Below are 27,367 nucleotides of genomic sequence, written 5' to 3' on the forward strand. Positions count from 1 at the left end.
AAACTGTTGTTACTTTCTAAAAGAGGTTTGTTTGTGAATGTCATTAAATTTAATTCCATTTTCAAACAATTTTAGTATTGTTCATTTTACCACAATTAACATGCTTGCTGGTAATGAAAAGTAATTTTTTTTTTTTTTAAACAGATGCATTTTAACTTTTAGGCAATGTGTGGTGGGGGGTTGTCATTAATGTTGAATGAGAGACCTCCTATTTAACTCATGGATTCACTATTTTAATTGGTGCCCATGTGCAAAAGTAGTAGAGAAAAGTAGGTTAGGGTTAGTCTAACTGCTTTTCCTCTTGGACTGGGATAAGCAGCATTTGGTCAGGGAGAGAGAAAAGACTTACTACGCCAGCTTTGTTTTCTTTGTTAGATTAGGCCAGGCAAATGCAGAAGGAAACACGTCGTTCAGATAATCTGTCTTTGGTAAAGAGACCATTATAGGATGCAAACTTAAAAAGGATGATTGTACTTTTCTGCTCAGTGTTTCTAATCTAAGTAGATTTGGTCATTCAGGAAACGTAAGGTAGAAACTTACTTGCTGTGAGGTCAACAGACAATGAACATCCAGTTGCTAAGATTTTTTGGTCCAAGTCTTTCTTCAGTGTAGTTTCACAGCTCATTCGATGCCAGTGCCTCTTGGAAACTGCTTGTAAAAGAAAATGAGGCACAGCATTTAAGAAGTGTTTTGGTTGATCTGGAAAAACAAAGGAAGGTGATATCAGACTGAAGGTGGGGTGGAAGGCAAAACTAGGCTGGAAATCCTTTACTTTTCAATAAATGCAACTTCAGCACTCTAAGACACAGCATTGCTGGTCTGGAAGTCTCTCATGGATTAGGAAATCATCTGACATTATGTATTTTAAGAATGGATGACAATAGTGTACAGAACCAAGCAGAAGCCAATTCTTTAACTTCAGCAAACAGAGCAGGGAAATAGGAAATAAGTTTACATCTTGCCATATTAGCATTTTTTTTAAATGAACCTTGCAACTTCTGTGTTTCTGAAACAGTTTTGTATGAACAGCGTCTACTTATGAACTGGTGGCATTGATGATTGGTCTTGATATGAAGGTAATGCTGTCATCTTCATTTTCAGATCTACATAAAGAAGGATTAGTTACAGATAACCCATGTTACTGTGGTATAGTTTTGTCATCTTGTGAAGGATGCAGAGATACAGAAGTGTTGAATGTGATTTGGACAACTGAAGAAGCTCCAGTACCGGCTTTGGAGCTACTAGCTCAGAAAGTTTCAGGCTGACTTCTTGACATAACTGGCAGAAAGCCTGGTACAGATTACAAATAAGAGCATTTTGTGTGCATATGAAATTGAAAGTAGTTTTTATTTCCGATAAGACGGAATACTACTTTGTTACTATTTGGATACTATCGCAAAATTATTGTTAAAGAAGCAATTTTTTTTTTTCTTTCCATTTTTGCTACTGTAACAAATGGAAGTTACTAAAATATTCCACGACTATTCGTATAAGTGTTTCTTCATTATCACTGCAGTTCTGAAATATCTTTTTATTATAATCTTTAGTAAATTTTTGGGCGTTCCGTGAAGTACTTGGACTTTTACTGCTCTCTCTGGGAAAATAGTCCTTAGGTTGATGGATTTATTATCACAATCTGTTTCATCAGTATTGAATTAATTTCCTCTACCTAAGTGAATCTTACTGATGAATCTTCAGTAATAATCTGAACATCCTAAGATGAGAATCTGCATTTAAAACTTACTGAAACTTCCAACGCTAAATTGTGTCAAAGTGCAATTCTTAGACATGTCCTGAGCTCTGTGCTTATGTTCTGGATTTTCTTTTATAGAAATATTCAATTTATTTTACCTGAGATAATTTTATTTTTCCTAGAGAAGCTTAATTGTCTTACAAATGAAAATGTTCTCTGTGTAATATGCACAATTTATCTAACTCCAGGCTCTTTTATGCAGTGAGTAGAGAGAGAGGGTCTCCTATTCGCATTGCTTTTATGATTCTGGGAATGTATGGAAAGCCCTAGCATCTAATTTAGCCATTTACACTAGATATCTGAAGTGATGTGGTGTGAATATTCTCTGATATGGATTTATCAGTTTATTGGTAGTTATAGAGTGTGAGAGTATTTTTATTGCTACCAATGAAGCCGATGTTAGTGAAAATTTCTGGGAAAGTATGAGTAGCAAACTGGGCATATTAGTAGCAGAAATTTGATTTCAATAAAGACATCTGTTGGAAATGAAGGACTCGATCCTCATGAATGTCCTCCTTATATGTTACAGACCCTTAGGCACATTACGGAGTACCAAATAAGACTTTTTTTTGGGCTCATGACTCAACTGTAGTATAGTTCCAGTTACAAAATCTGCCCGTTAATTGAGCTGAGTCTCACTGATTTCTGTTTTTTCTTTTTTTCCCTCTTTTTTTGAGAGAGATTTTCCTGTTTCCATCCCTCAAAAATAGTTGTTTAATGCATTGGTCAGATCAGTGATTTTTTTGTTTTACCTTTCTGCATTATCACCATGCTGTTTAAGTGGTTTTTTTTTTTTTTTTTTTTTTTTAAACCTTAAAAATGTTTAAATGCTTGCATATGAAAATTTTGTTGAAATAAACTAGGCTTCGGGTAGACCAGTAACTGCAAGGATATACAGTGCCTGCCTGAAATGACTTTACAGTTTGTTAAAATCAAATGACATTCAGTACGGATACTATGAAGAGAAAAATCAAAATAGACACCTAATTATAATTACTTTTTTTCCTGTCATTATATCCGTACGTGCAGAACAACTGATTTGAGATCACAACAGCTCAATTCGGTAGGTACAAAGGTTTTTGCTTCCTTTTTTTCATCATCCACAGGATGTGAAATAATTTCTTACACTGACCCAAGTCTGGAATTTTCTCAAGTCAATGGGTATGCTACCTGAATTAGTGGAATTAATTAATACTATATGAATGCTATTAAGGCTATAGACACTACAGATTAATGATACAAGTAAAATCCAAAGGCTAAGCCTCTGATTTGGTCTCATTGTTCATAGATGGCTCTTCCAGCCAGCCAAAGTTGTTGTGCTAGCATATGCTTTTGTTACTATTGAAGAAATGTGGTTGAGAACTAAGAACAACACAAGTGAGATGGAGGAGGATGCATTTGTGAGATGGGCTTTGCAATTTTGAATGCAGAATGCATTGGCTTTCTTCCAGATTTTCATGACCTTTTGGAAATTTTAGTCCAAACTGCCAGTTCTTTTGTTAGGTGAAAAATAACGTTTATTTGTGAAACCATCTATTTGTACCTGTAGCTCTCACTGTGAAGTGGGACAGACAAATTGGAATAATACAGAAGCACTTCAGTGTGTATCTTATAAATTACAAAAGGACTGAATGTAACAGGTGTCTGACATCTGTTTTCATGTATTTTTGGAGGGAGTTGGTCTTTCTCCTTAGAAAGGGGTGCATAGTACATATACGTTAAACTTGTGCGTGTGTGTGATACTGCAGGAAATGCTAGGTTTGTTGTTAGACAGCAGCTTATTTCAAAGCTGAGCCAAGAAAAACAATTAGCATCAGATCAGAAACATGCTAAGTACAGGGATGTGTAAACTCCTGATTGAAAATATGGACATTGGGATGAGTGGCAGAAATGAGTCTGCCATGATATGTATTGATCAGCGAAGGTCTCGGGTGAAAATTCAGTCACATACTGCAAATGCAACAAGGCCAAATGCAAGGTCCTGCACCTGAGTCGAAGCAACCCCTGGTATCGATACAGGCTGGGGGATGAAGGGATTGAGAGCAGCCCTGAGGAGAAGGACTTGGGGGTACTGATGGATGAAAGACCAGACATGAGGCAGCAATGTGCCCTTGCAGCTCTGAAGGCCAGCTGTATCTTGGGCTGCATCAAAAGGAACTTGGCCAACAGGTCAAGGGAGGTGATTCTGCCCCTCTACTCCGCTCTGGTCAGACCCCACCTGGAGTCCTGCATCCAGCTCTGGAGCCCTCAGTGCAGGAAAGACACGGACCTGTTGGAGAGGGGCCAGGGGAGGGACACGAAAATGATCAGAGGGCTGGAACAGCTCTGCTATGAGAACAGGCTGAGAGAGTTGAGGTTGTTCAGCCTGGAGAAGAGAAAGCTCTGGGGAGAACTTATTGTGGCCTTTCAGTACTTAAAAGGGACCTATAAGAAAGATGGGGACAGATTTTTATTTTAGCAGGGCCTGTAGCGATAGGACATGGGGTAAAAAGAGAGGAGATTCAGGCTGGATATGAAGAAGAAATTTTTACAATGAGGGTGGTAAACACTGGAACACATTTCCCAGAGGTATGGTAGATGCCCTATCCCTGGAAATGTTCCAGGCCAGGCTGGACAGGGCTCTGAGCAACCTGCTCTAGTTGAAGGTGTCCCTGCTCATTGCAGAGAGCTTGGACTACATGACTCTTGAAGGTCGCTTCTAACCCAAACTATTCTATAATTTTATGAAAGTTCTGATTCATGATGAGCCTTCAAAGTGGATGTAGTTGGCTTCTGAAAGGTGCTTGCCTTTAGAATCAGAGAGGAAGAGATGTTTGCCAAACACCTCTCAAAATCAAGCCATCTTTATCTTGGTGGCTACAATAGGAATTTTGGAGTCTTGCTTTAGGTGCTCCTGTTTCAGCTGCTTTACCAGTTATGTTTCAGGAAGAGCTACCATAGGTGCCAGGTTTATCATAGCATTATCTTTAATTCACCCTACACTTACAACAACTCTGATTACTCATGGATTTGCTGAGGAACAGTCAAAAGTGCCGATGGTATTGTATCTGATTATAAGCCATTTGTATGTAGGTCCCCTATTTTAATTGTAATGTAGATAGTGCTTTGATATGAGCACTGAAGAAACTAAATATTCAATTAGTGTGCTAATACCAAAGATGTAGAAATAGCTGAATTGTAAATATTGTAAATCTTTCAAAAGATTGTCCAGAAATGGCTGACCTTTTGTAAATCATATAAATCACGTTATTGACATTGAAAATTTTCCTCTAATATTTTTATTTTTATTTTTTACACTAGGCTTTCTTTACAAAATGTCAGGTACATACCATGTTTTAGATTATGTTCATTTAGCTTTACCCTTCCCTGGGATATGGGACGCAAAAAACCTTTTTACCACCTTATGACTGTGGTTTGAGATAATTTGTCAAAGAGTACTAATTTATTCTAAAGTTCACAGAGAAAATTAGAGGATTTTAAAAAAAATTATATTTCTTTTTGAAGACTGTTTTCAATACAGTGCACACACAAATGTAAGCAAAAAGTGAAATACAAATTTGGTTATCTAAATCGAGAGGAGTAATTTCAATAACTCCTTGGCATTTTTAGCTTAAGCAGAAAGAGAATGAAACACATTCTGTTTGGTCAAACTATGCTTTCAAGATGCATTTTTTTCATATCTGAATTATTTACCTGCCACTACTTTTACTTTAGAACTTTATAGATAAAGATTTTGGCATACCCTGTAAACTGGAGAATACCACACAGTGTGTGTCTGTATCAGATAGACTGTAAATGAGGGGACATTTTTCCTGACCTAAAACACTTGAGATCCTGCTCACCCTTCCCTCACCCAACATAGAAATATACTTACTGATTTATGTTCTAGGATTTTTAACATTAGCACATCAAGCTGTGAAGGGGGAGGAGTAAGGTGTGAAAAAGTGTGAAGTCGCAGCTTAGTATTTTCAAATTGTGAGAAAGATTTTTAAACCTCTTAAAGAATCACATGACAAACTAGTCTGTCCAAAATGGCAATAGGTGCGGCTCCGGAAAGATGTGCCGTCCAAAAACCTGGGGGAACGGGGGCTGCGGGGAGCGAGGCCCCCAGAACACAGCGCACTCTGCAGACACAACATGCCCCAAGATGAGCTTTGCACAGTTAAGTGACAGACTGATAAGCAGCTCGTTCTTTTTGGAACTGAACTCAAAAGTAATTCTAGCCAGTGTATTTTGCATTTGCAGATAGCTGTACATTGTTCCATACACTTGCTGCTTTCAACAAAACATGTTGCTTTCTGATAACAAGTTACTGCTTTCAAGATCAGGCCTTCTCTTTGCTGCTATATCAATGAGAAGGCACTGGACTTTGCCACTGATGTCTATAGCCCATGTTATTTTGGGAAATTGTGTTTTAAGAAAATGCAAATTTATTTTCTACTTTTTGCTTTCGGTTCTACGTGATATTCAAGTATGTCCATCCTGAGATGGGGATGCACAGCAGCAAAAGAAGGCATTGGAGAATGGTCTAGTTAAAAAACAGCTGGGGAAAAAAGCCAATTTACTGATTATCATTCAGCCTAGAAATATTTATGCATCATTTAGAAAAAAAATACAAGTAAAATGTAAATTTAAAATGTATTTCTCTGGAAAGAAAAAGAAAATATTAACCATCTTGTCTGAAATAACTGTTAAAAGAGACTGATGTTCTTTTAAATACAGGCCTTTTAAAATTTGTATTGAAATGTATTTAAGATGGATGATAGACGTGAGAAAGCTAAGTGGCAAAAATAAATATGCTTTCAGTAGTTGCAAGAATATGTCATGTTGACTTTAAACTATAAACCTTTGTTGTCCATACTGGTGCACTGATGGGAGCACTCGTGTGTGTATGTGCACATACCTGTGAGTTGCAGGCAGAATGGAGCTCGTCAACCAGTTTGTCCTGAAGACTGTTGGGAAAGGATCTAATATGGTTTGACTTTTTTACACCATGTCTGAGTTATGACTCTACTTTAATTTACAATCAGGATTTGAACAAGGTGCATAACTACTTCTAGGTACCATGATTTGCTATTACACTAATGACAGGAATTACTAAAAATCTTTGCCGCCTTATTGACCATTTAAAGTGCTTAATATTTCTAAGTGAACTCATGCTTTGAGGAGGTTTGTCCAGAAAAACATTTCGAAAAGCAGTTCAAAAGAACAGTGTGGAAATTTGCAAGTCAAACGATGATTTATAGTATTATTTTTATAAGTAGCAACCGCAAAAATAATCATGGTGCTGGAGCCAACAGCAGTATTTTGAAATGGTAGGATCTAATGTATGAGGTTATTGCATATGAATGGAGAGATATGTTATTCCAATGATATATTTTATTACTTGCTTCTGTTTTTATTAAGGATAATGAAAACCTTCTGTTTGGCCCTGTGAACAGAACTAATGTGACCTTTCATGTGACCCACCTGTTGTGCTTTCACAATCGATAATAGTTACCTCATGTTAGGGTGATCTGGAAAATAACAGTATGCCAGCACCACAGAAAATAACATTTGTGTTTCTGTAGTTTGAATTTGTATTTGCCTCGGATCTGAAATTAAGGAAAATATAGGTTATTTAACAAAATGCTTAAAAGTAAAAATATTATTGTAAAAGCATTGTCTGTATTACTAGGAGATAAATTTTAAAAGACCTGCAGCTGCTGAATCATAGCTGTAAATTTGCAGAACTGGCTTTAAATCTTTGGTTTTTAAAAGCATCAAAGGTGGTGGGAAACTCAAATTAGCTGTTTTGAGAGTTAGAAGAGTACACAAATTAAAAAAATCAGTATATATAGATGCAAGTTTCCCCAGTTATTTATTTAAAAAAATACAATTTCTTTTCTGTTTCATATAGTACATGCTATTTATTTATTGTGAGTGGAAAATCTTAAAAGGCTGAAATATTTCTAGACATTCTTCCAATTGTGTTTAGGTCTTGATTCTGGAAACAAACATTTAATATGAATAGTGCAATGTTGTTTTTCTAGAGGTGCCTGACAAACGCGTTAGACTTGTATTGGGATGACTTATAGGTTATGGGCATAAGGATTTGCAGGATCAGGACCCTAATTTCAAAGAGGTTTTTGCACATGGATTTGAAGTACATGTGCTACTGCTGAATTTGCTCGACAGACCAGAAAGGCTCTTTCCCTTCGGAGCCCTTATGGTTTATCTGGTCAATGGCTTGCAAGCTAAGAAGGATTTACACATTGGATCAATGATCCATGAAATAAGGGGCATTTCCACAATGTCTGTCAGTGACAAGTTACAGTGTGGCCACACAGTATGCATTTTCAGAATTAATATGTATGCAGAAATATGTAACTGCATAAATGATTATTATGGCATACTGCCTAATGGTCAGGGAAGTATATAAATAATGTATTATGTGTATTAGAGAAAACTTTGTCATTCCTCCATTTCTCTTGTTTGGATTGAAAAATATGTGTGAACATTCTGTATTCTGTGCCAATAGTCTATGTTGTTGTACAAGCATCAACAAAAATTAGAGCCAGTTAACACAAGAAATTTCTCAGTACTAACTACCCTTTCTCTCAAGTCACATCAATGAATTTTTTCTCTTCTGACCAAGTAGATGTCCCAAGTACTGAAGATCAGCACTTGGCTGGAGTTACAAAACGCGGTCAAATGTCCTTAAATGAAAGTGTCCTCTCACCAGCACCTTTGCGGCTAAGCCATAAGACTGTCAGCTTGAGTGCCTCCTGATGACAACTGCAAAGTTATGACATGGGGAGAGAGGTATCCTACTAAGTAGGCAGGGCTTGATCAAAAGCCCCTTTGAAGTCAATAGAAAGGTTCCTATTGACTTAAACAGGCTTTGGAACAGACCCTTAATTAGGAGGTACTCAATCAGGCACATAATAAGCTTCTTATTGCCTAGTTATGTACAATGGTAACTTTAGACCTATGACCCTTATGTAGATTGGATGCCTCATCTTCCAGAAGCTCCATACTACAAACTGACCCATTAGCAAGAGCAATGTCCCAGGTCCTTATCCTCAGTTCCTTCTATTGTCTCAAGGGTCTAACCCTAAGATGCAGTGCAGCTCTTCTGCTTTGAGTCTGCCAGCTGGCTCATAGCTTGTATTCCCCATTGTCATACTGTAATGAAGAGGACAGGGACCGCACTGAACAGTAAACCTCAAATTTTATCCGTAAACCCGGCAAAGTTCTTGGGACTCGTAGCAGACTGAGCATTGCCATGTGGAAACCCTGAATGTCTGGGTTTGATATATGTCAGTGTGCCCATTTCACTACACTAGCAGGAACATTTTGGTTTTAGTCAGACTTCTTCATTGCAGAGGAGGCTAAATGGTGCAGCCTGGAACTGCATTATCTTTTGTAGAAAGTCTCCACGGGAACATCATCCAGGGAGGTGAAATGAGCCTGTCTTGGTCTTCTCCCTCTTCTTCAGCACATTTGTTGACTGCTTGGTATGTACAAGAAAGCCTCCAGGGTTACATCGCTATGGAAAGCAAATGTCATTAAGAAAGACAAATGATTCTTACAGAAGACACTTGATAAACAGAGTTTAACTATAGTTTACCTTAAGCAGTATGCAAGGGATCTCTGAATATTCCTTGGAAATAAAAAATGCTAGTGCTGGGATGAGGAAGTTATAGGTTGAAGAGAGAACTTGTAGAGTGCCTCACACACCTGTTTTAAAGTCACCTGGATTTCTGTATTCCTGGTTATTCTGTTGAGATTTCTCTTAAAAAGTATTTAGTGTTAAGATAATTTAAGTTATGAACTGGCAGGCATGTCATACTACAAGAAACCAAAATCTGTAGTAGGATATCTTGCACCTGTTTTCCAGTAAAGTTTAGTTCCGTGACTTTATATTAAAATTTTCCATGACTGCTGGCTGTAGTGTTCTTAATCACGCTGTTAAATAAGTATGAATTTCAAGACAGCTTGGAAGAAGGCAACATATGAAACCATCCTTTCCACAAATTTTCGATGAGCATTTTTGGTTATGTTCTTTCTGTCTGTGAGGCTTGAGGTTAGGATCAGAAAGAAAACAGAAAATGCCAGAGGTTCATATTGTGCTTTTAACCTCTCTGCTTTTTGTTAGTACTTGTCTTATCAAAATCTAATTTAGATTCTCAGTTGCTTAGATTCTAAGCAATCTGTGGCAGGTTTTATGTCTTAAATTTTTAACAGACAAGCCATTTTCACTCTGCTTTCTGGTTATTCAAGGTCAAGACACCCAAAAAGGCTTCATTTTTAAATGGTGAATGTGGAGGGTTTTCTAACAGTCTGGTATCTAGAAGGTGTCTTTGTACCACTAGTGGTTTTTTTTTGAATGCTGAAAAGACCTATATATTTTATTTATTTTTGAAGTACTCAGTCCATGCTGAAGATAATTAAAAAAGAGAGTATGGGTTGGCATTTTCACTTAGGACAGATAAGCAGCATTATTTTTTATGCTTTGGAAAAATAATAATGATATTTGGTTAAAAAAAAAAAAAAACAACACAGTAGTTTTCATATACTATAAATATTTCCATCAGCCATTCATCTAACACGTTTTTCTCTTCCCAGATCTTTTCCCTGTTGTGTCCTTATTGCAGTAATCATCAAAACCATTTGAAGAGTTTAATTTAGACTGAAATGATTCTCCATAGAATAAACAGAATATCTCACCTGTGAAGGATGATTACATTTTCTAAATTTGTTTAAAAAGGAAGGACCTTCATAATTCACATGTGTTCTATTTGCAATTTTTATGGTGGAGAAATCCTACATACTTTAAGAATGAAAATAAAACAGTACTGTATTTGAGTGCTATCAGCAATTTAATCTTTCATGTTGTCGGCACTGAAAGAATAAGGATCAGTGTTTTGATTTGAGCCGTCACCTGGCCATATATTACTATTCTTTTACTGTGAAAACACTTTTTTTCTGGTTATTTGAGTACTCACAATGTGCTGTGTTAAATAAAGGCATTCCAGAAGTCTTTAACAAATTATACATTAAAAGACCGTTGTGGTACAGATGTAGGTTAAGACTAGACAAAATCAGGGATACCTTGTGAAAAGTTTAGTTTAGAGTTCTGACGCATTTTCCACATGTGTAGGTACTTGTCATCCACTTTTGCATACAGCTGAGGCTATTAGCTCGCTGTTTAGGCCACTCGGTTTTGGTGAGTAGTTCATTCAGGTACATCACTTGTGCAAGGCTAATTGAGCGCATTTAAGGATGGAGAGGCAAATTATTCACCCGCACATATTCTCGCTCTCCCTAGCAGCAGCGCTGGTACGGATTTGCTTTGCAAATAGGAGTAGGCTTGCCAGGAACTGTGCAAATGAATTTCCATGGCATTCATGGCAGGAACAGAATCAGAGGATGTACTGGGGTATGTCTCAACTGTTTCTTGCAGCCCGTATAGAAGCTGTATGGCTTTGCTAGCTACCGAAGCTATAGGTCCTCAGTGATGGCCTCTAGTCAGGTCTGTGGCCCTACAAACCCTGCTACTCCTCCAGACTACCTCAAATGGGGTAGCAGACACAAACAGCTAATCCGTTTATGCGGCAGCATCTGGCTAGTCCAGATTTCCAGTAAGAATGCAGTCTTTCAATAAGATGTCAGTTTGTCTGATTTGTTAAATATCCTATCCTGTTTCCTTCACAATTAATCAGATATTTAGATATTGTATTCGATATATGTGCATGTGTGAAAAGATACATTTCATATATTCTATGTCTGCCTCAATTTGTGCATTTCTATTCCTTTTTTTAAGAGGGTGAAAACCTTTGCTAAGGGCCTGAAACAGGCCAAATATGCTACTGTTGCTATTTCTTAGGCCTCTTACATAACCCAGCTGTTTTCTTTAATGCCAGATAGACTTCTTTCTCTCTTTATAATAGGTTAGATTTTTCTCTCTTTAAAGCTATGTTAAAATTGCATTATTTAATTAATTTACAATTGGTTGATTGTTCCTTATTAGCTAGCTTGCAAGCTCAAGGATTTTGTTCTGTATATTTCCAACAGCTCATAAGGTATGACATGTCAACACTTCCAATGCAACAGTAGTTGTGCGTGCTTTTGTTTTTAGGGTTAAACTTGAGACTCTGTAGAACCAGTTTTCAGCAACATCTTTAGGAAATTCAAGGTCATCTCAAGGTGGAGTCTTGCAAAATGAGTGGCTACTTTAAGAGTGGATTTACTTTACATACTTTTAAATACGTGCTGCAGTTTGGTACAGCTGCGTACATTCTTATTTCAGCTTTCTTCTCCTTGAAAGACTTGGCTATCTCTTTCTCTTGCGTATTCAGGATTCCCTGTGTCCCTGCTTCTCTGCATTGTCTTCTGCCTTTTCACAGTCATTTTCTTCTGGTCATGTTTGTTCTGTATTAAAAAAAGCACCCAAAAGTCAAAGTGCAGTTTTGAATGCAGTAGTCTGGCCAAATATATATTAGTGTGGCAGGATATCTGTTCATAAAAAGGGGGGAGAAAAAAAAATGGGAGAAAAAAAGAGACTGAACTTATAGATTACCATAGGTTTTTAAAAGTTGAAGAAAGACAAACAATCATGTTCTAATTTTTCTGGAATATCTCTCAATTCAGGAGTGTTTTGTGTGTATCTGGCTAGGTGTGAAAGTAAATATATGTATATAAACATGTTTTAGAATTTGAAGTTATATAGTCTGTTCACTAAAATGATACCCCCAAAAGCTGTTGGTCTGTCATAGATGACATAGCTTAGCTTTTATATCTTCCGTTCATCAAAAGAATTGATGAAAATTTCAGTCTAGCTGGCAGCCAAGTACCTAGAGAAATAAAGACTGCTGATGCCAGAGCATGAGCAACACAATAATTTGCTAAGACTAGTATGGCTGGCTGTAATCTGATCATATCTGGATCAATTGATGATATTCTAGATTAGTTTATCATGTGACTGACTTGCAGTTCTAAATTCCAGGAAAATATTTAGACTGAGTTCAGTGAAAACCAGCATATTTAGTTCAATACAGATGTTTTGCAGCCAAACAGTGGCAGAAGTGCTTCCCAACAAGTGCACCGGAAGTTGAGAAACACAGAATAGAATAAACATGTTTTGTTATTGGCAGACTTCAGCTTTTTTTTTTACTTGAGGTTTGGAAAAGATGTTATCTTATCTCATATGATTTTATATAATTAATTATTAGACAAGGAAGAACTTCAGATACATTCAGAATTAAACAGAATGGAGAAATTTTTGACCAGACCCTGAAAAAAATTATCCTTCTGGGCTATACTCTTATAATTTCCTTCCTTTTTATTCTTTGCTCCTTTGCTGTTCCTTGCCATTAACTGGCAGGATTGTTTTAATTGTTTTAAGAAGAGGGGATTGTGGACACTTTTGGAGTGTCAGCTTCTGTACGTAAGCCTTGCTGGCTTATTGAGCTTTTCCAGTTCACTGATGCGAGTGCAATCATCGAATGGTTCATATACAGCTCTAATTCCAACTTATTTGGCAGTTATTTCTTGAATGGACTAATTTTACGTATGATTAGTTTTTAATTCTTAAATCAGAACATAAACTGTGTATTATACTACTAGAAAAGTACGTTATAATACATAGGATATAATTAACTTGAAGTGTGAGTTCTGTTGTTCCTGATACACCAGTGTGCAACCACCGGGGCTTCTGTGGGGACTCCTACTCTGCAGCTGAAAGCAGAATTCATCCTGAAGCAAAAAAGTGATGCAGATTTTTAGAATGTGACAAGAATAACATTACAAGATATATAACTATAGCAAAGCATAAGAAGAAAATTATGTTTCTGTGAAAAGCAGAGTACAGTTATTTCTGGGCTGATCCTGGTTTCTGATTCACAGTTGTGAAGGCCAAAACATATAGAAATGCATATATTTATGCATGGGGAGGACTTGGTGAATCTCTGCTGGGTCATCTTCTCATTTGGGGAGGTAACAATAAGGCCAGACAATGTCTTGCTCTGTTTATATCCACCAGCTTCTTCTCACTTTCATTAGAGCACAATTATAGAAAGAACAATGCACTGGGCTCGTGACTAGCTCCTACGATTTGCAAAAACTGTTTGCTTTTCAGAGCTGGCAACTCGGTCTTAATGTGCTCAAGGCATTTGGATCTGCTGCTAGGTCATGTCATTGCTTGTACAGAATTTGCATCAAAAATATGCCAGAATGTATCACTTTTTATAAACAGTAAACTGCTAGTTTTATTAGAAAAGGTAAAGCAACGACCTATCATATACGTTTGTTTTCTGTTTTCTTGTTTTTTGTTTTTGTAAAGTGAGATGGGGATGTTAAGATACTTCTTTTTTAATGTAGATGTAAGACCTAATTACTTTGTCTCATAGCAAATGAGACTTCACTGCTTCAGTGAAGTTAACATGAATTAATATGAAGTAACACGTTAGTGAATCTGCTCCATTGTGTTTGCCCTTTTCTAGATGCTGTGAAACTTAAACCAAAATATTAATCCCACTGGCCTGAAAGCACCAACATCTTTCCCTGTGAAAGTTTTTCTGATGTTATAGCACTTGCTCAAGATTCTAAGGTGTAAGTTGAATGATTTCTCTCATAATTTAATGCATTTTGATTTGATTGTTCCTTTTGGGGATGGTGTATTATCCTCACATTGTGGTTGTTACATGGCTCTGTGATGATAGTAGTTGAAATAACCGGGAAACCCCATAATGCTTTTGTAAGGTGACAGTAATCTGATTACCCTTCCTGAAAGTAAATGCTCTTGTTCATTTAACTTGTTGGTAGAAACTTAAGAAAGTCATGCTGTTGTTCAAAAAAGATGAGGATATGACTTGATAACAATTTGCTACTTGCTACAATGTTGTTAGCCATGCTAAAATTAAAGGAAAAAGAAACTACAGGAAGTAAATAAACTATGTTTGTTTTTTAAATCTCTGATGTTAGGAAGCCTGCTCTGAGATTTTGTATAAAAACAAGGGTGTAATGTGCGGTTTGTTTTTGCCAACTTATGAGATATACACTCCTTGGAGTGTCACCCAATGAGAATGACACTCTATGTAGTCAAATGTTTATTTACTTGCTCATATGTTACATTTAATCTGTCTGACGGCTTGTCTAATAAGGATTAACATGTTTGTGATTCCTCAGATTGCCATATGCACTCGTAGATCTCTTCACTAAATTAACTGTTTCTAATTTCCCACTTTCATTAGTTCCACTCCCTTTTACTATTGTGCAGATATGTTTTTGTGTCATTACATATTTTATCCCTCTCTTATTTGCATCTTATTATTATAAATTCATTAGACTTCTTTTTTTTTTTCCAAAATGTTGCAAGTTACTTGTAATAATAACTTCTTTAATTTCCATCCAAATTTCTTATAGGTCTTTCCTAATATTTTTTTTTGGTAAAATTTTGTTCAGTTCTCCATGTCTATAGTTAGCTAATTTGTTATTCTTTCACTGTGTCAGTCCAATTAATATCTGTGAAAATTTTGATGGGTGCAAATTCATGTCCTGGTAGGATCATTTTGATTTGAAAATGTCTGTTTTCTGGTTTATATACTATTGTGGTAGTTTAAAGCTTTCCATGCCATACAGAGTGCAGCAGCGTATTTGTTTGTTGTGAAGCTTGTGGTTGTCACTTGGGATATATTTTCTATGCTGTGCTATTAAAAAAAAAAGTGTCCTTGAATATGGGATGGTTGTAGGTGAGAGACATTAAATGTAAACCTATCCTTAGCATTTCCCAAAGTAAAGGAAATGTCTACGTTTGAGAATTATCACTTCAGTTGAGCTCCCTGATTTTTTCGTGCTATCCGTACTGTCTTGAGAAAGCTGAGAATAACATCGTTACTGCACAGAAGTTTCCACCTTTTGCCACAAATTTTACTGTCAGAAATGATAGAAATAAGTGAATTAAAGGCAATCTGCAAGCGAGACTTATTAATCCTGTGGGAAGTATGTCCATTGTTCACATCATGTTTTATTTTATCTGGAACTTGAAAACTAAGAACCAAAAAGAAGCCTAGTATCATTCAAGAGTAGTTCATATTCTTGTCTTCTCCCTTTGTTTTTCAGACTCTCCTCCATTTAGAACTGTGCTCATATAATTACTGTATGTGCAGGCACTGAAAAAAATATGGTGGGAGAGTCTGATGTGAAATATTCTTGACATTGTTCTTCTACTACAGTGAAATGTCTTGGGTTCCTCTTACTTCCAAGAGTTTAATTTCTGGTGGGTCATTAGTTTGATTTCAGAGCCAGGCATCATAAAATAAACAGTCCCAAACTAGAGGCAATTCACTTTACCCGTAATCTGTTAGATAATGCTCCGAATCATCAGCATACAGAGGAAACACAGAGTAACAAACCTAGTAAGAGGTATCTTGTATGTGAAGGTGAGTACATTAGCTAAAGGTGAAGATGTTCTTTCTTTCTGTTCTGGTAGGACTTCCTAGGATAGAAGTCAGATTCTGGTATGTTTAAGTTTCCTTTTGAGGCCGTGCTTTGGCAAGATGCTGTCTTGTTGCTTATAAAATGACTAAAGTGTCTACCAAATGCAAGTGCCAAGTCAAAATATGTTCTGTATTTTGGTAATTGTGCAGAAAGAACACCAGATGGTTCTGATGATGAAGCGCTTTGGGTGGGATCACCAAGTTTTAATGGATGGCAAACTCTGAAGGCTTAATTACCAGTGTCTCTAGCAGCATACTTTTATCAGAGTGGACAAGTTATTTTCAGACATAGAAAAGAAAGAACCATGTATTTCTTTGCGTGTAGCTGAATAAAACTTAGTTAGCTTCTCTGTAGGAGTATCTGAAGCTCAAAATACTTGGGCCTAATAGAGAAGATGCCAAATTATGTTTCCAAAGTGGAAAAACTATATTATGAACAATACTGGTTTTGTTCAAGTAGCTTGATTTTTTTTATTATTTATTTATTTATTTTCCCCCCAGCATGCTCAGTTTTCACAGTGTATTGTTAATGTGTAATTCTCCTATGATATGAACATATCCTGCGTTTTGGGTTCAAGTGTATAACAATGATATTTATTTTCCATACGTAGTCTGAGACAGCTCAAGAGTGATCTGTTCTCTTAGAAGATTTTCCCATTGGAAGAATTTGGACAAGCAACTTTCAGAGAGTAGAGAAACTAAAAAACTAAGTAACAGGTCACACAACATGTTTTATAACTCAGGCAATGTTCCTTGATTTGATAAGTCCATACAAATTTGAAGCATTGATATTCCAATGTTAAAATTTGACTTTTAATTTTAATACCTTCCAGCCAGCCCTAGTAACACAGCAATTTGTGTGCCGTAATAATAGAGGACTTTGTATATATGTGAATGAAGTGTTCTTTGTATTTTTTTCTTGCATTTGTATGATACATTTGCTAAATCCTGGTGATGTTAGAGAACCTAGTGATGTTAGTATTTGCCTCCATTTTTTACCTGAGAACAGCATCACCTTTGTCTGTAACTCTAGTTGTTATTGTCATTGAAATCATTGAAAGTTTCACCATTGACTGTAGTGTGATTGTCGGGTCAGCTTGTTGAAATGCACCTTGGATGAGGCATACTTGAGATAATGAGGCCAAGTCTGGTCTTCACTTTGGCTTGTGTAGGATTGGAGTCATGGAACTGTGAACTGCTGTGAAGCTTGAGTTTTATAAAATGAAAGAATCCTGCTTCTTATATTGCTATGTAACAGTGAATAAAAACAGAAGAGCCTAAAATGTTATGTTTTTAGACCCTCTTCTTGTGTCTCCAGAAGCCAGGTTTTAAAGATTGTTGGGACTTGCTGTAGAACACAGCTGCTTCTCCAGGTAGGGAGAGGTATCATATATGGCCGATGGGAGACTCTCTTGTTGGCATTGAGCCACTTTGTACATTTTTTACATAATTATCTCTTCTAATTTTTGTACATGCACTTAAGCAAGTTGTGATTAGTTCATTGTAAAATCAGAGTCGGCATGCTTACAGAGAGGATTCATCTGACTTCTAAGAGTAATGTATTTTTTTTATTTTTATAACTTTTTAAATATTTTAGTACTATTTTTACATGGTCTAGACAGGGATTCTGCTGACTATGATCTTGTTGACTAGAATCTTATTCTCTGATTTTCAAGGAAGTGACTTGCTATTAAGGTGTTGCTAATTGCACAAAAAAAACCCAGTACAGGGTGTCAGGATTAGAAAATTTTGTTGCTTGATCTCCCTCCTAGATCCTCAAATTATGGTTTGAAAGTTCTGCAAACTTTATGTTAGCACTCTTTACAGGGGATCTACTCCATAATACTCTGTAGTATTTTAAAATATTTATTTTCTTGTACCTTAAAATTTCATCTGGAAACATTATGTAGATGCACAATATATTCTTGTGGTGATTAAAAATAGTAGTGTCTGACTTCTCGGGTATTGATAATTCAGCAAAGTCCTGAGAATTTCTATGAGATTCATTAGATCTTTGGGGTGACAGAATAAAGATCTAATCCTAGACCCCTTAAAGTCATTGTTGTTCTACAACACAAGTACAGAGTGGTTTTAACCTTGTATTCTAAAAATAGCTGTGCCTTTCTGTGAGTTCAGGGTGGATCCTAGGGTTTGATATATTTCTTTGAGGGATCATATTTATTCACACTGAATAGTGTGTCTGCTGATATCTTCAAAATGCTTATCCTCTTAGAACTGCACACTTTTAAGACTCGTTATGGCAATTTGCACAGCACTGAGAACACTGGGATCTTGGACAGCTGTGACGTGCAGTATCACCCTAATGCCATTAGTTGGAAAGAAAGTGGATTAAGTTATTCATAAGCAAGGAGTAGCCAGCAATAAAAATAACTGAAATTATAAACATTATTATTTGAATGATAACACTTTACAGTTTTTTTAAAGAAGGGAAGCATAAAGATTAAAAACTTTGTTAAGTAGGGAAGGTCATCTATGAATATTATTTTAGTTCTTGAGAGTGGCATTTGCTAAAATTTCAAACATTTTCTTTTTCCTTGATTTCCCAGAAAGTTTTCTTATAATTTTACATATACTTGATTACTTTGCACTGCATTCCACCAGGTCCATATGCCATAAAAAGAGGGAAGGGTGACCTGGAAAAAGAGGAGTTTCTAGCTTGAAGAAACAAAGTATGTCTAGTTAAAGTAAAATAGAGGAACCAGAAAATTTTACAAAACAAAACCCAAAAAAACCAAATAAAAACTCCCCCAACAAACAAACAAACAAACACAACAAAAAAGAAAACAGCCTGCATACTTTATAGTTGGCAAGGAGTAGTTATAGCTTGTGCTCTAATGATTTCTGATGGACGTTGCTGTAATGTTCACTCTGGTGTCTGTTAAAAAGAAAACTGAGAAAACACCACCCTAAAATTCCACAGCAATAGCCACTTCATTTAGCACAAGACAGAATCATATTTGAAGTACTTCTTAAAGAAATATGTTATTCCTTGTATATTTTTCTTTTGTTTAGTTAAACCAGTGATAAGATCTTGTAATGAGATATGTCAGGCTGATGAGTTAATTTGGTGAAATTTTTACGTTTGCTGTCCAGGTTAATGCCAACTTTCTGAGTGTGGTTTTTTTTTTGTTTGTTTTATTTGTTTTTTTTTAATCAATATTCCATTTACTTTTTTGAAATATCATATACCAAGTGCTTAGTAGCCACCCTTCTAGCCATCAGCTTTTCATTGCTGCGTGTCAGGATCATGCTGAGGGCAGGTGTGGGTAGCCTGAGGCTCAGAGATGTTGAGCAATGCTAGTAAGTGCCTGGAGATATGGTTTTATATGACTATTTAAAGAGGCTAGGAATCACTTTCCGCATGTGAAAAACAAACCCCTTCCCCTAAACTTACCTTTAAATTTATAGCTTAGGACAGTCTGTCCTAAAGTGCAGAGCACCTCTGACTCCAAGATCAGCAGTTTACTAATATGTGATCTCTATACACAACACAAAAACCAGGCTATGAACATACAACTGATCCTTATGGACTGATAGAAAGTAGGGCTTTAGCATTTTAACCTGCTTGGCTGTTAGTACCCCTGATATGGCTTAACAGAAATTGGAGTCAGGGGTCATCATATCATTTATTTGATGGGCAGTCTTGCCTCCAAGGATTTCTGTCTATAATGAACATATTTCAATTCTGGTTTCAAAATATCTTGCAGAGGTGAATGTTGTAGAAGATAAAGGAAATAAAAATCTTTATATGATATGCAACAAGAACAGATATTGTGCAAAATTGCAAACAAGATTTTGACAGAGATGTCATAGGTGAAAATCAGAAGAAACTAGAGTTTCACTTGGTTAAGTCTCCAGAGCTTGAATTCTTATCAAACTGATAACTTTATGAGTGAAGGCAAATTTCTGTTTCAACGTGTACTCTTAATTAAACAAAATTTTTTGCTTGCTTTTTTAGCTAATGAAATATGCTTTAGGAGAGACTGAAAGGAGGCTGAGAAGTTTTTATTTTGAGGGCTTTGTGAGGTAACATGGTTACTTTTTTTTTTTTTAATGCGATTTATTTATCCAGCAAGTGATAGTTAATTATCTTCAGGACTGATTATTGTACATAATCAGAAATAGAATGGTCCTTGGGCAGAATGTAAAGCCATATCTTTGCTGGTAGCACTCTGTTCCCCACACTTGGGGAACTGTTTTCTGATCAAGGATGCATATCTAAGATTCTAATTGACTGAATGGATCCTTGAAGAAAGAAGTTTTATTTACTTACCTTTCTTCTAAAATGAAATTAAAATGAGAGCACCTGGACCTTTTCTCTAGTTATAGTGTCAGGTGAAATGAATTTCAAAAATTGGAGCTGAGAGGGAAATTTAGTATATGAGGGTGTTTTTTTTTTTTTTAAGGAAAAAAAGAGACTTAAGCTATAATTATTATGTTTCAGGGTTTCAGGAAAAAAACCCCGAAGATATGTAGTAAGGAGGTTTTATCCCTCAGGGAATCCAGGGAAGTAGACCTGAAGGCAGACATCCTTAAGGCCTTCTAATTGATTTTTATGTCCTACTTAATTAGCTTTGAAAATCTGAGCTGTAGGAATATGGTATTCTCCAATACAGAACCCCAATATTTTGTCTGGATTAACACTAGTTTCAGTGGAAGCAAATGGCACACATATTGCTATATTACAAAATAGATTTGTCAGACAAAAATGTGAGTTTATGTACAGCTGACTTAGCTCCCAGGCATTTGGCTCTCAAATGTGCTTATATTAAATTCTGAAGGTAAGGGTACATTGTTGCTTTTTTTTTTTTTAATCAAAACCATAAATCTCTTATGTAAATGTACAACAATTGTGACAGGTTGAATCTCCACTTTTCAATTTTCAGGGAATTTTCAGATCCAAGTTTTATATGGTATATTTATGCTGGAATTTTAAATATGGCAATGTATTCTCCTGGACTAATGTTATTGTTGATATCTCTAAAATATCAGCTAGCCATTTCAGCTGTCTTACCAATTGTGGCTCTCGGAAATAATGACAAAACTGGACTTCCACAATTAACACTTCACCCTGTCCCCCTACCCCTCCAGTCTCTTTGCTTGAGAGCTTTAGTTTCCTGGTGAAGAGGTTTTTTCTTACTATTCCAAGCCTTGCTTATGCACATGTAGATATAACACTATCAAAAATTGTGCCAAGTAGTTTGCATCTGGTAAGTGTATCACAAGGACAACTTAGCAGGTGTTCATGTCAAAGTCTAGTAAAAGAACCTGATGAAGATTTGTCCTAAACCTTTTCTGTGTTCTATGTGCAACAGCTCCAGACTTTGAGCAATGATGCCTAATGACTCAAAGCCTTTCATGTTATTTAACTGTTCACAGCTCTACATAATTCTTGACGCTTTGTCTAGTGAGGAAGACACAGTCGTGGAATTTGGTTTTATTTTTCTTTCCAAAAAGAGCATATATTTGGTCAGAGGAGGTCAGCAATTATAGATAAAATATAAATATATACATATAGATAATAGCTAAAAAACTGGGGATAAAATGAGCATGTACCTGTAAATATAGATCATTTATTTGAATCACGAATCAATGTGATTCCATTCTGTTGTGTAATTGAATTTAAATTTAGTCCAATCCAGAGCTCATGAAGCTCATTAAACAGATTTAACTGCGTGCTAGACTACAGTTTGAATAAAATTTCATACTTTTAATACTGTCCTTTTCAGTCATGTGACTGAGCTAAAAGAACGTACCCCCTTTTAAACAAAGTAAGCCAATTCCTCAATAAAATTACTTCAAACTTTGGTCTGAAGATGAAAGAGCAGGGAACCTGAGACATGTTACGTATTCAAAAGATAAAGGGAGGCCAAAACTGCTAACATAACTTTAATACAATTTACCAAGAAAAAATACATCAGTGTGGTAGGCTAACAGCTCCTGGTATGCGTGTTGTTATTATTGTATAATGCAATAATTACATAGTGATAATATTATATAAGAAGCAGAAACACTATTATTATTTTGTGTTAAAGTTGTAGCCAGAGAACCCTTGCGAGATTGTATTACAGTAGTTCCCTGAGACCCTGTTATGATTGTGAGTCCCTGTACAATGGAGAAAGTACAGCTGGGGCACAGGGAGAGAGAAAAAAAAATTCCAAATACTGTAATGCAGGTGAGTGCCAGAGCTGCCATATCGATCTTTGTGTGGTTGATTTCTGTGGCTGTGTGACAAATGTGAGTCTCTGAAGAGGGACCCTGGATGCCATTTCCAAGGCACGTCCTCTGGACCCTGCTGCTTCTCTATGTCTAGGAAGGAACTTTCCAAGTGCAGTTTGTGTTTGCTGTAAAACTCTCTCTGTATTTGATATATCCTTCTAACAGTACCACATATTGGAAGGGTTTCTGGTATTTGGAACACCAGTCATACTTCTTGAGGCTTGTAATGCTGTAACTTCATTCTGGACTTAATTTGCCTTGTAGCGCCTTCAGCGCATGGATCTGTATATGAAAACACTACAGAAACATACCCGCTTTGAAAGCTTTCTCTGTTTTCTTTACTTCCATCATATTGATTAGGAATGACCCAGCCTGTGGCTACTAAAATGGCATGTAACTCACAAGAAGTTCAGAATTGTTTTTTTGTGTCCTTGCTGCATCATGTGAGTGGCAGTGGGCTGGTGCAGGAACTGCTGGGAAATCCGAATCCCTTGATGTGGGAGCCCGGAGCTGGCAGCGCCCACCAGCCTACCCGCGGCCACTGAGGAGGCTTTGCTATCTCTAACCTATGAGTTATAGCTGGAGTTCCTCCTCTCCCTTCAGCCTTCCAAGCAGCGTGGGGTATGTCTTGTGGTTCTTATCTGCTTGAAAGTATGAGTACAGAGCTTATCAGATCTGGAATTCTAGACCTCTTCCTTTCATACAAAAGAATAAATACATATTTAGGTATTTCTTTCATCTGCACAGTGAATTAGACGTTTTTGGTGTTTTCAAGTGTAATTTTAGTGGCAGGTATAGTAATACATTTAAATTAGTTGTTGGACATGTGCAGTACTTTTTCATTAAAAACCTTTTTAGTCTTAACCTGCTGCTATGCTATGAAGTGATACAGCCAAAAGACCTTAATTTTGTATTCTGTGCTCAGGTTCTGTAGTGATTGGATGCTTTATAGATATGCAGGCACAGAGCAGAGAAACCTTCACGAGCTGCCTGTTGAAGACATAATGCAATTTTGCAAATGCACGTGTGGTTACAGAAGAGATCAGAAGGAGCTCTTATAGTCAGTTATATAATATAATGCTGCCAGATCATGTGCTGCTGCTGAGTGCTACCCTTTGGGGAGAGACAGGGAACAACTGTTGAGGGGTGATAACTTGTGGGGTTCCATTTCTTAAGAGGTAGTTCACAGAAACACTGTCTATTGTATTTGTATGTAGACATGCTTTTTGTAGACAGATGTGAAGTTGCTCTTAACTAGAAGTCGTGTAGTTTACGTAAGTGCTAACCGTAGCTAAACTGGATGAGAGTGGGTTTGTGGCCAGTCATCTCTGAGTGTGGGCAGAGTGAGCTCACATCTCCCTGCAAAACTCTGTGGAGATGTATCCTATTTTAGGGATTTTTTGAGCCTTGTTTCTGTAATAACGACATCACAACTTCTGATATGTAGAATTGTAAAGTATCACTGTTACAGAAGGGAGAAATAGTTGTGAATAAGGAACTAAGAAGCACAAAGAAACTCTTGTTGAGGGTTCAGCAGAAAATCTATAGCAAAGGCAGTGGCTGAGTACAGAGCTTTGGAGACATATGTTTGTATTGTATGCACTGTCTTGCTCTTACCTCACTGTGATGCAACATGTTTTTTAAAATGACTACTTGCGTAACAGGTGGTATGCTCTAGTTCCTCCTTTGATAGATCATTTGGCTGCAATCTCTGTTACAGAGTACAAAAATCCAAATGAGGATAATTGCAGATGGACTATTCTAAAATTAAAAGCATTAGAAGGACATCTTTTTAAAATTTATTATTATTTTAAAAAACCCCTTTTACTAGTGCATGGAACCTAGGAGAGCAGATAGTTTAAGAAATAAGGCAGTAAAGGCAGTAAAATACAATCCTGGACCACTGAAGAGAAGTGACAGGGAAGATAACAGGAATTTCCCTATGTCTTTTGTAGAAAGTCTCACCTGTAGTGGTTAATTACTGTGTTTAATTCCTGCTTCAAAATGATCATGAATGAAGAGATTTCCATGTGTAAAACACCCTTCATTGAATCATCGTGAAACCGTGCCCTTTTCCTCAGTAAAGTAAGATATTTAGAAATCCAACTCAAAGGCTCCCATCACAATCAGCACACTGCACCCTTGATTTCTGAGACTGTGGCTAAGGCCTTACAGGTCATTAGTGTTGTTTTAATTGTGAAATTTTCAACATTTCAGGGTGTGAAATTGCTATGTGATTCAGGCTTTAAATGTATAGCTTCATTTCTATATTATTCCTTGTTTTCATTTCACATCATGCTATAATTCCAAAAATAGTTTTTTAACAGTTGTTGAATGGTACATATTTTAGTCCCAGCAGCCCACAATGATAGGCCACATTCTCAAATGATATAAAATGATGCTAAGCTTTTTAGTAAATAACTGCTTCCATTTTTTACTTGCAGGATTCCTTCATGCTCACTGATGATGGTGCACAGAAAACTCAAACTACCTGTATAGGTTCTATCTTAGAAGAATCAGAAAATTATAAAAAAAGATTTTGTAAAAGATTTTATAAAATAAGTAATTTTTTTTCAGCTTTGCAGAAGTGGTGAGATCTTACATTCTGAAAACTAAAATCTCTTGAAATTATTAGAGGTGATGGTGTGTTGGGGGAAAAGAGGACAATTTTATAAGTGACATTTGGCTATTTCTTGAATTGTTTTTTGTTCCTAATACTTAGGGCATACAAAATCCTGAATTCATTTAGTGATGTACGTGGTCCGTGTTATGTCTAGTGATCTCTTGGTGTCAATATGCATTCGTAAGACAAGCAAAAGCTTAGCTTTTTGAAAGATCAGTTGTTTTGAAAGATTCTGTGGAATTGTTGGATGACTGTACATTATTCTTAGTCGAGTCAAAGAGAGATGTCTGACTTCATTAACCCTTCTTTTAAGCCAGGCCTGTGACTTTTTGGTGTTTGCAGAAATGATCATGGTCTTATTTCATGTTAGCTGACGTTAGGACACCTTTACCTTTTATGCAAAAAACAACCCCAAACAAGCAGTCAAAAGGGTGAAAACTGCTATGATGTTGGCTTTTGAGCAAAACTTTTCATTTAAAATGTAACCTTTTAAAGGCTTTCTAAAATGGATTTTTTTTTTTTTTTAGGGAAATTAGGAGATAATAAACCTTTGCTATTTTCATAGAAAGCTAGTTGCCTGAGCCCTTATGTCCTTTTGTAAACCCCTGTCTTTATTTCTTGTTTTCCTGGTGTTGGTAGTTTGTTTGGGATCTTTTATTCTTCTTCCCAAGATTTGAAAGTCCCTCATGTGTTATCGCTGGGTGTTTTCAGCAGTAAGTGTCACAGAACTGTAGCCAGTAAGTTCATACAGACCTGCTATATTGCATGTCCTTTTGCCTCAGTTCCCCTGCCTTGCAGCCATGCTTCAGCTTGTGGGTTGAAATACTTGTTAGTACCAGAGCACTAGAGTCATTGGTACATAGACTTAGGTCTTCACATTGTGTTTTTCCTCTGCCATCGAAAGTTTCGGCAGTTTCACAGAGCGGTAGAACAGAAAGTCAGCTACAGTACAGGAAAAAGAAAACATCGCCTTTTTTGTTTGGTTCATACTATATGTGCAGATTTAAGTATGAAACATCTTTTGGCAAAGGTAGATTAAATCAGAGCATAGGTTATTCTCACAGCTGGATTTTCCCCCTTTCATAGTGGGACAGGAGAGCCAGTCTTTGATAAGGATGCTAACAGCTTTCCAAACAAGCATCTGAAATACCTGCAGAAATTGCAGCTATTGAGAACACTTTGAGAGCATTTTGACTGCAACACATCTGAGTGAAGTTTCTGGTGGGACTTGTACCAATGAAATCAACAGAACACTTTAAAGAAATCTTTGTTCTTGTATATGTGTATGTGACAACCACTCGCCTGCAGTTCAGCTCAAGACATCCAAAGTGAAAACATAAATGGTTTAAGCTAATAGAAAAAAAGGCCAGACTTCTGGAAGGGCTAGGTTTACCTTCTCAACAGCAGGGAGAGCTGGCCGCCTATACACCTTTAAAAACATGACACAAGTCTTTTATTGGTAAAAGAGACAGGTATAACAATCTACATGAAACAACTACTGACTGGTTTAGTATTAGTCCTTGGTCTGATTTATTTATGTAATATGTTTATATTTATATTATTTGTATAGGACACACCTTATAGGAATTTTGTATTTCACTTTATGATGTTAGTGTTTGATGGACAGAGGGTTTTCTACATGGATAGGAAAGTTTTGTTGTTGTTTGCCTGTTTGTTTGTAGAAAAATCATCTGGAAAGCTAAATAGGAAAAAAGTGATGTGATTTGCATGTCTGTGTGTGTGTGTTAGCTATACCATCTATCTCTTGAGCCAGGAACTGTGCAAGGTAAAATGAGTCAAGGCAGTAAGAAACAGGTATCATTTTCTTCTGTATAAACCCCAGGTACCTCATACTTGAATTTTCACTGTGAATAACTGTTTCTGGTTGGTTAGATTGTTTTCAGCATTGTACTTGTTTATACTCCGGTTGTGTTGGTAGACTACTGCTATTACTGAACACTTACGTGATTGCACTATTTTATTAAATTTATGAAGGGATTGTGGTTAAAGGAAGAGTCAGTTTTATATGATGTATTGAGTACAACAGTCTAGCTGAGATGGGTCCATTTTGAATAGACTGGGCTATTTGGGATTTTTGTTTCTGTCTATCCCACCCTGACCAACTATGTAATAGGTAACCCTGCAGCTGGTTCCCAGTTCTGAGGTGTTTTCTGAGCAACAAGCCTTAATTTGCTCAGGATTACTGGGCATGGTTAACCATGGTCTTCATTCTCCCTCACTTGCACTGTTGTCTCTTGCCATAAGGATCAA

The 27,367-nt window shown here is 36.6% G+C and overlaps 1 protein-coding gene across 13 annotated transcripts in view; it reads left to right on the forward strand.

The window, feature by feature from the left end:
* Positions 1–27,367, forward strand: part of SOX6 (SRY-box transcription factor 6) — a 375,354-nt gene that overhangs the window by 23,941 nt on the left and 324,046 nt on the right. For 9 of the 13 annotated variants that reach the window (XM_082059015.1, XM_082059008.1, XM_082059006.1 and 6 more), the window contains one exon: positions 14,239–14,347. The exons of 3 other annotated variants lie outside the window; for them this stretch is intronic. The gene's annotated coding sequence lies outside the window, so the exon portion shown is untranslated. Of the gene's footprint in view, positions 1–14,238; positions 14,348–25,045; positions 25,064–27,367 lie in introns of those variants that run through there. One more of the 13 variants, XM_082059012.1, reaches the window with a different exon arrangement.

Source organism: Streptopelia decaocto (assembly GCF_964273445.1).
Source record: "Streptopelia decaocto genome assembly, chromosome: 7".
Taxonomy (NCBI): domain Eukaryota; kingdom Metazoa; phylum Chordata; class Aves; order Columbiformes; family Columbidae; genus Streptopelia; species Streptopelia decaocto.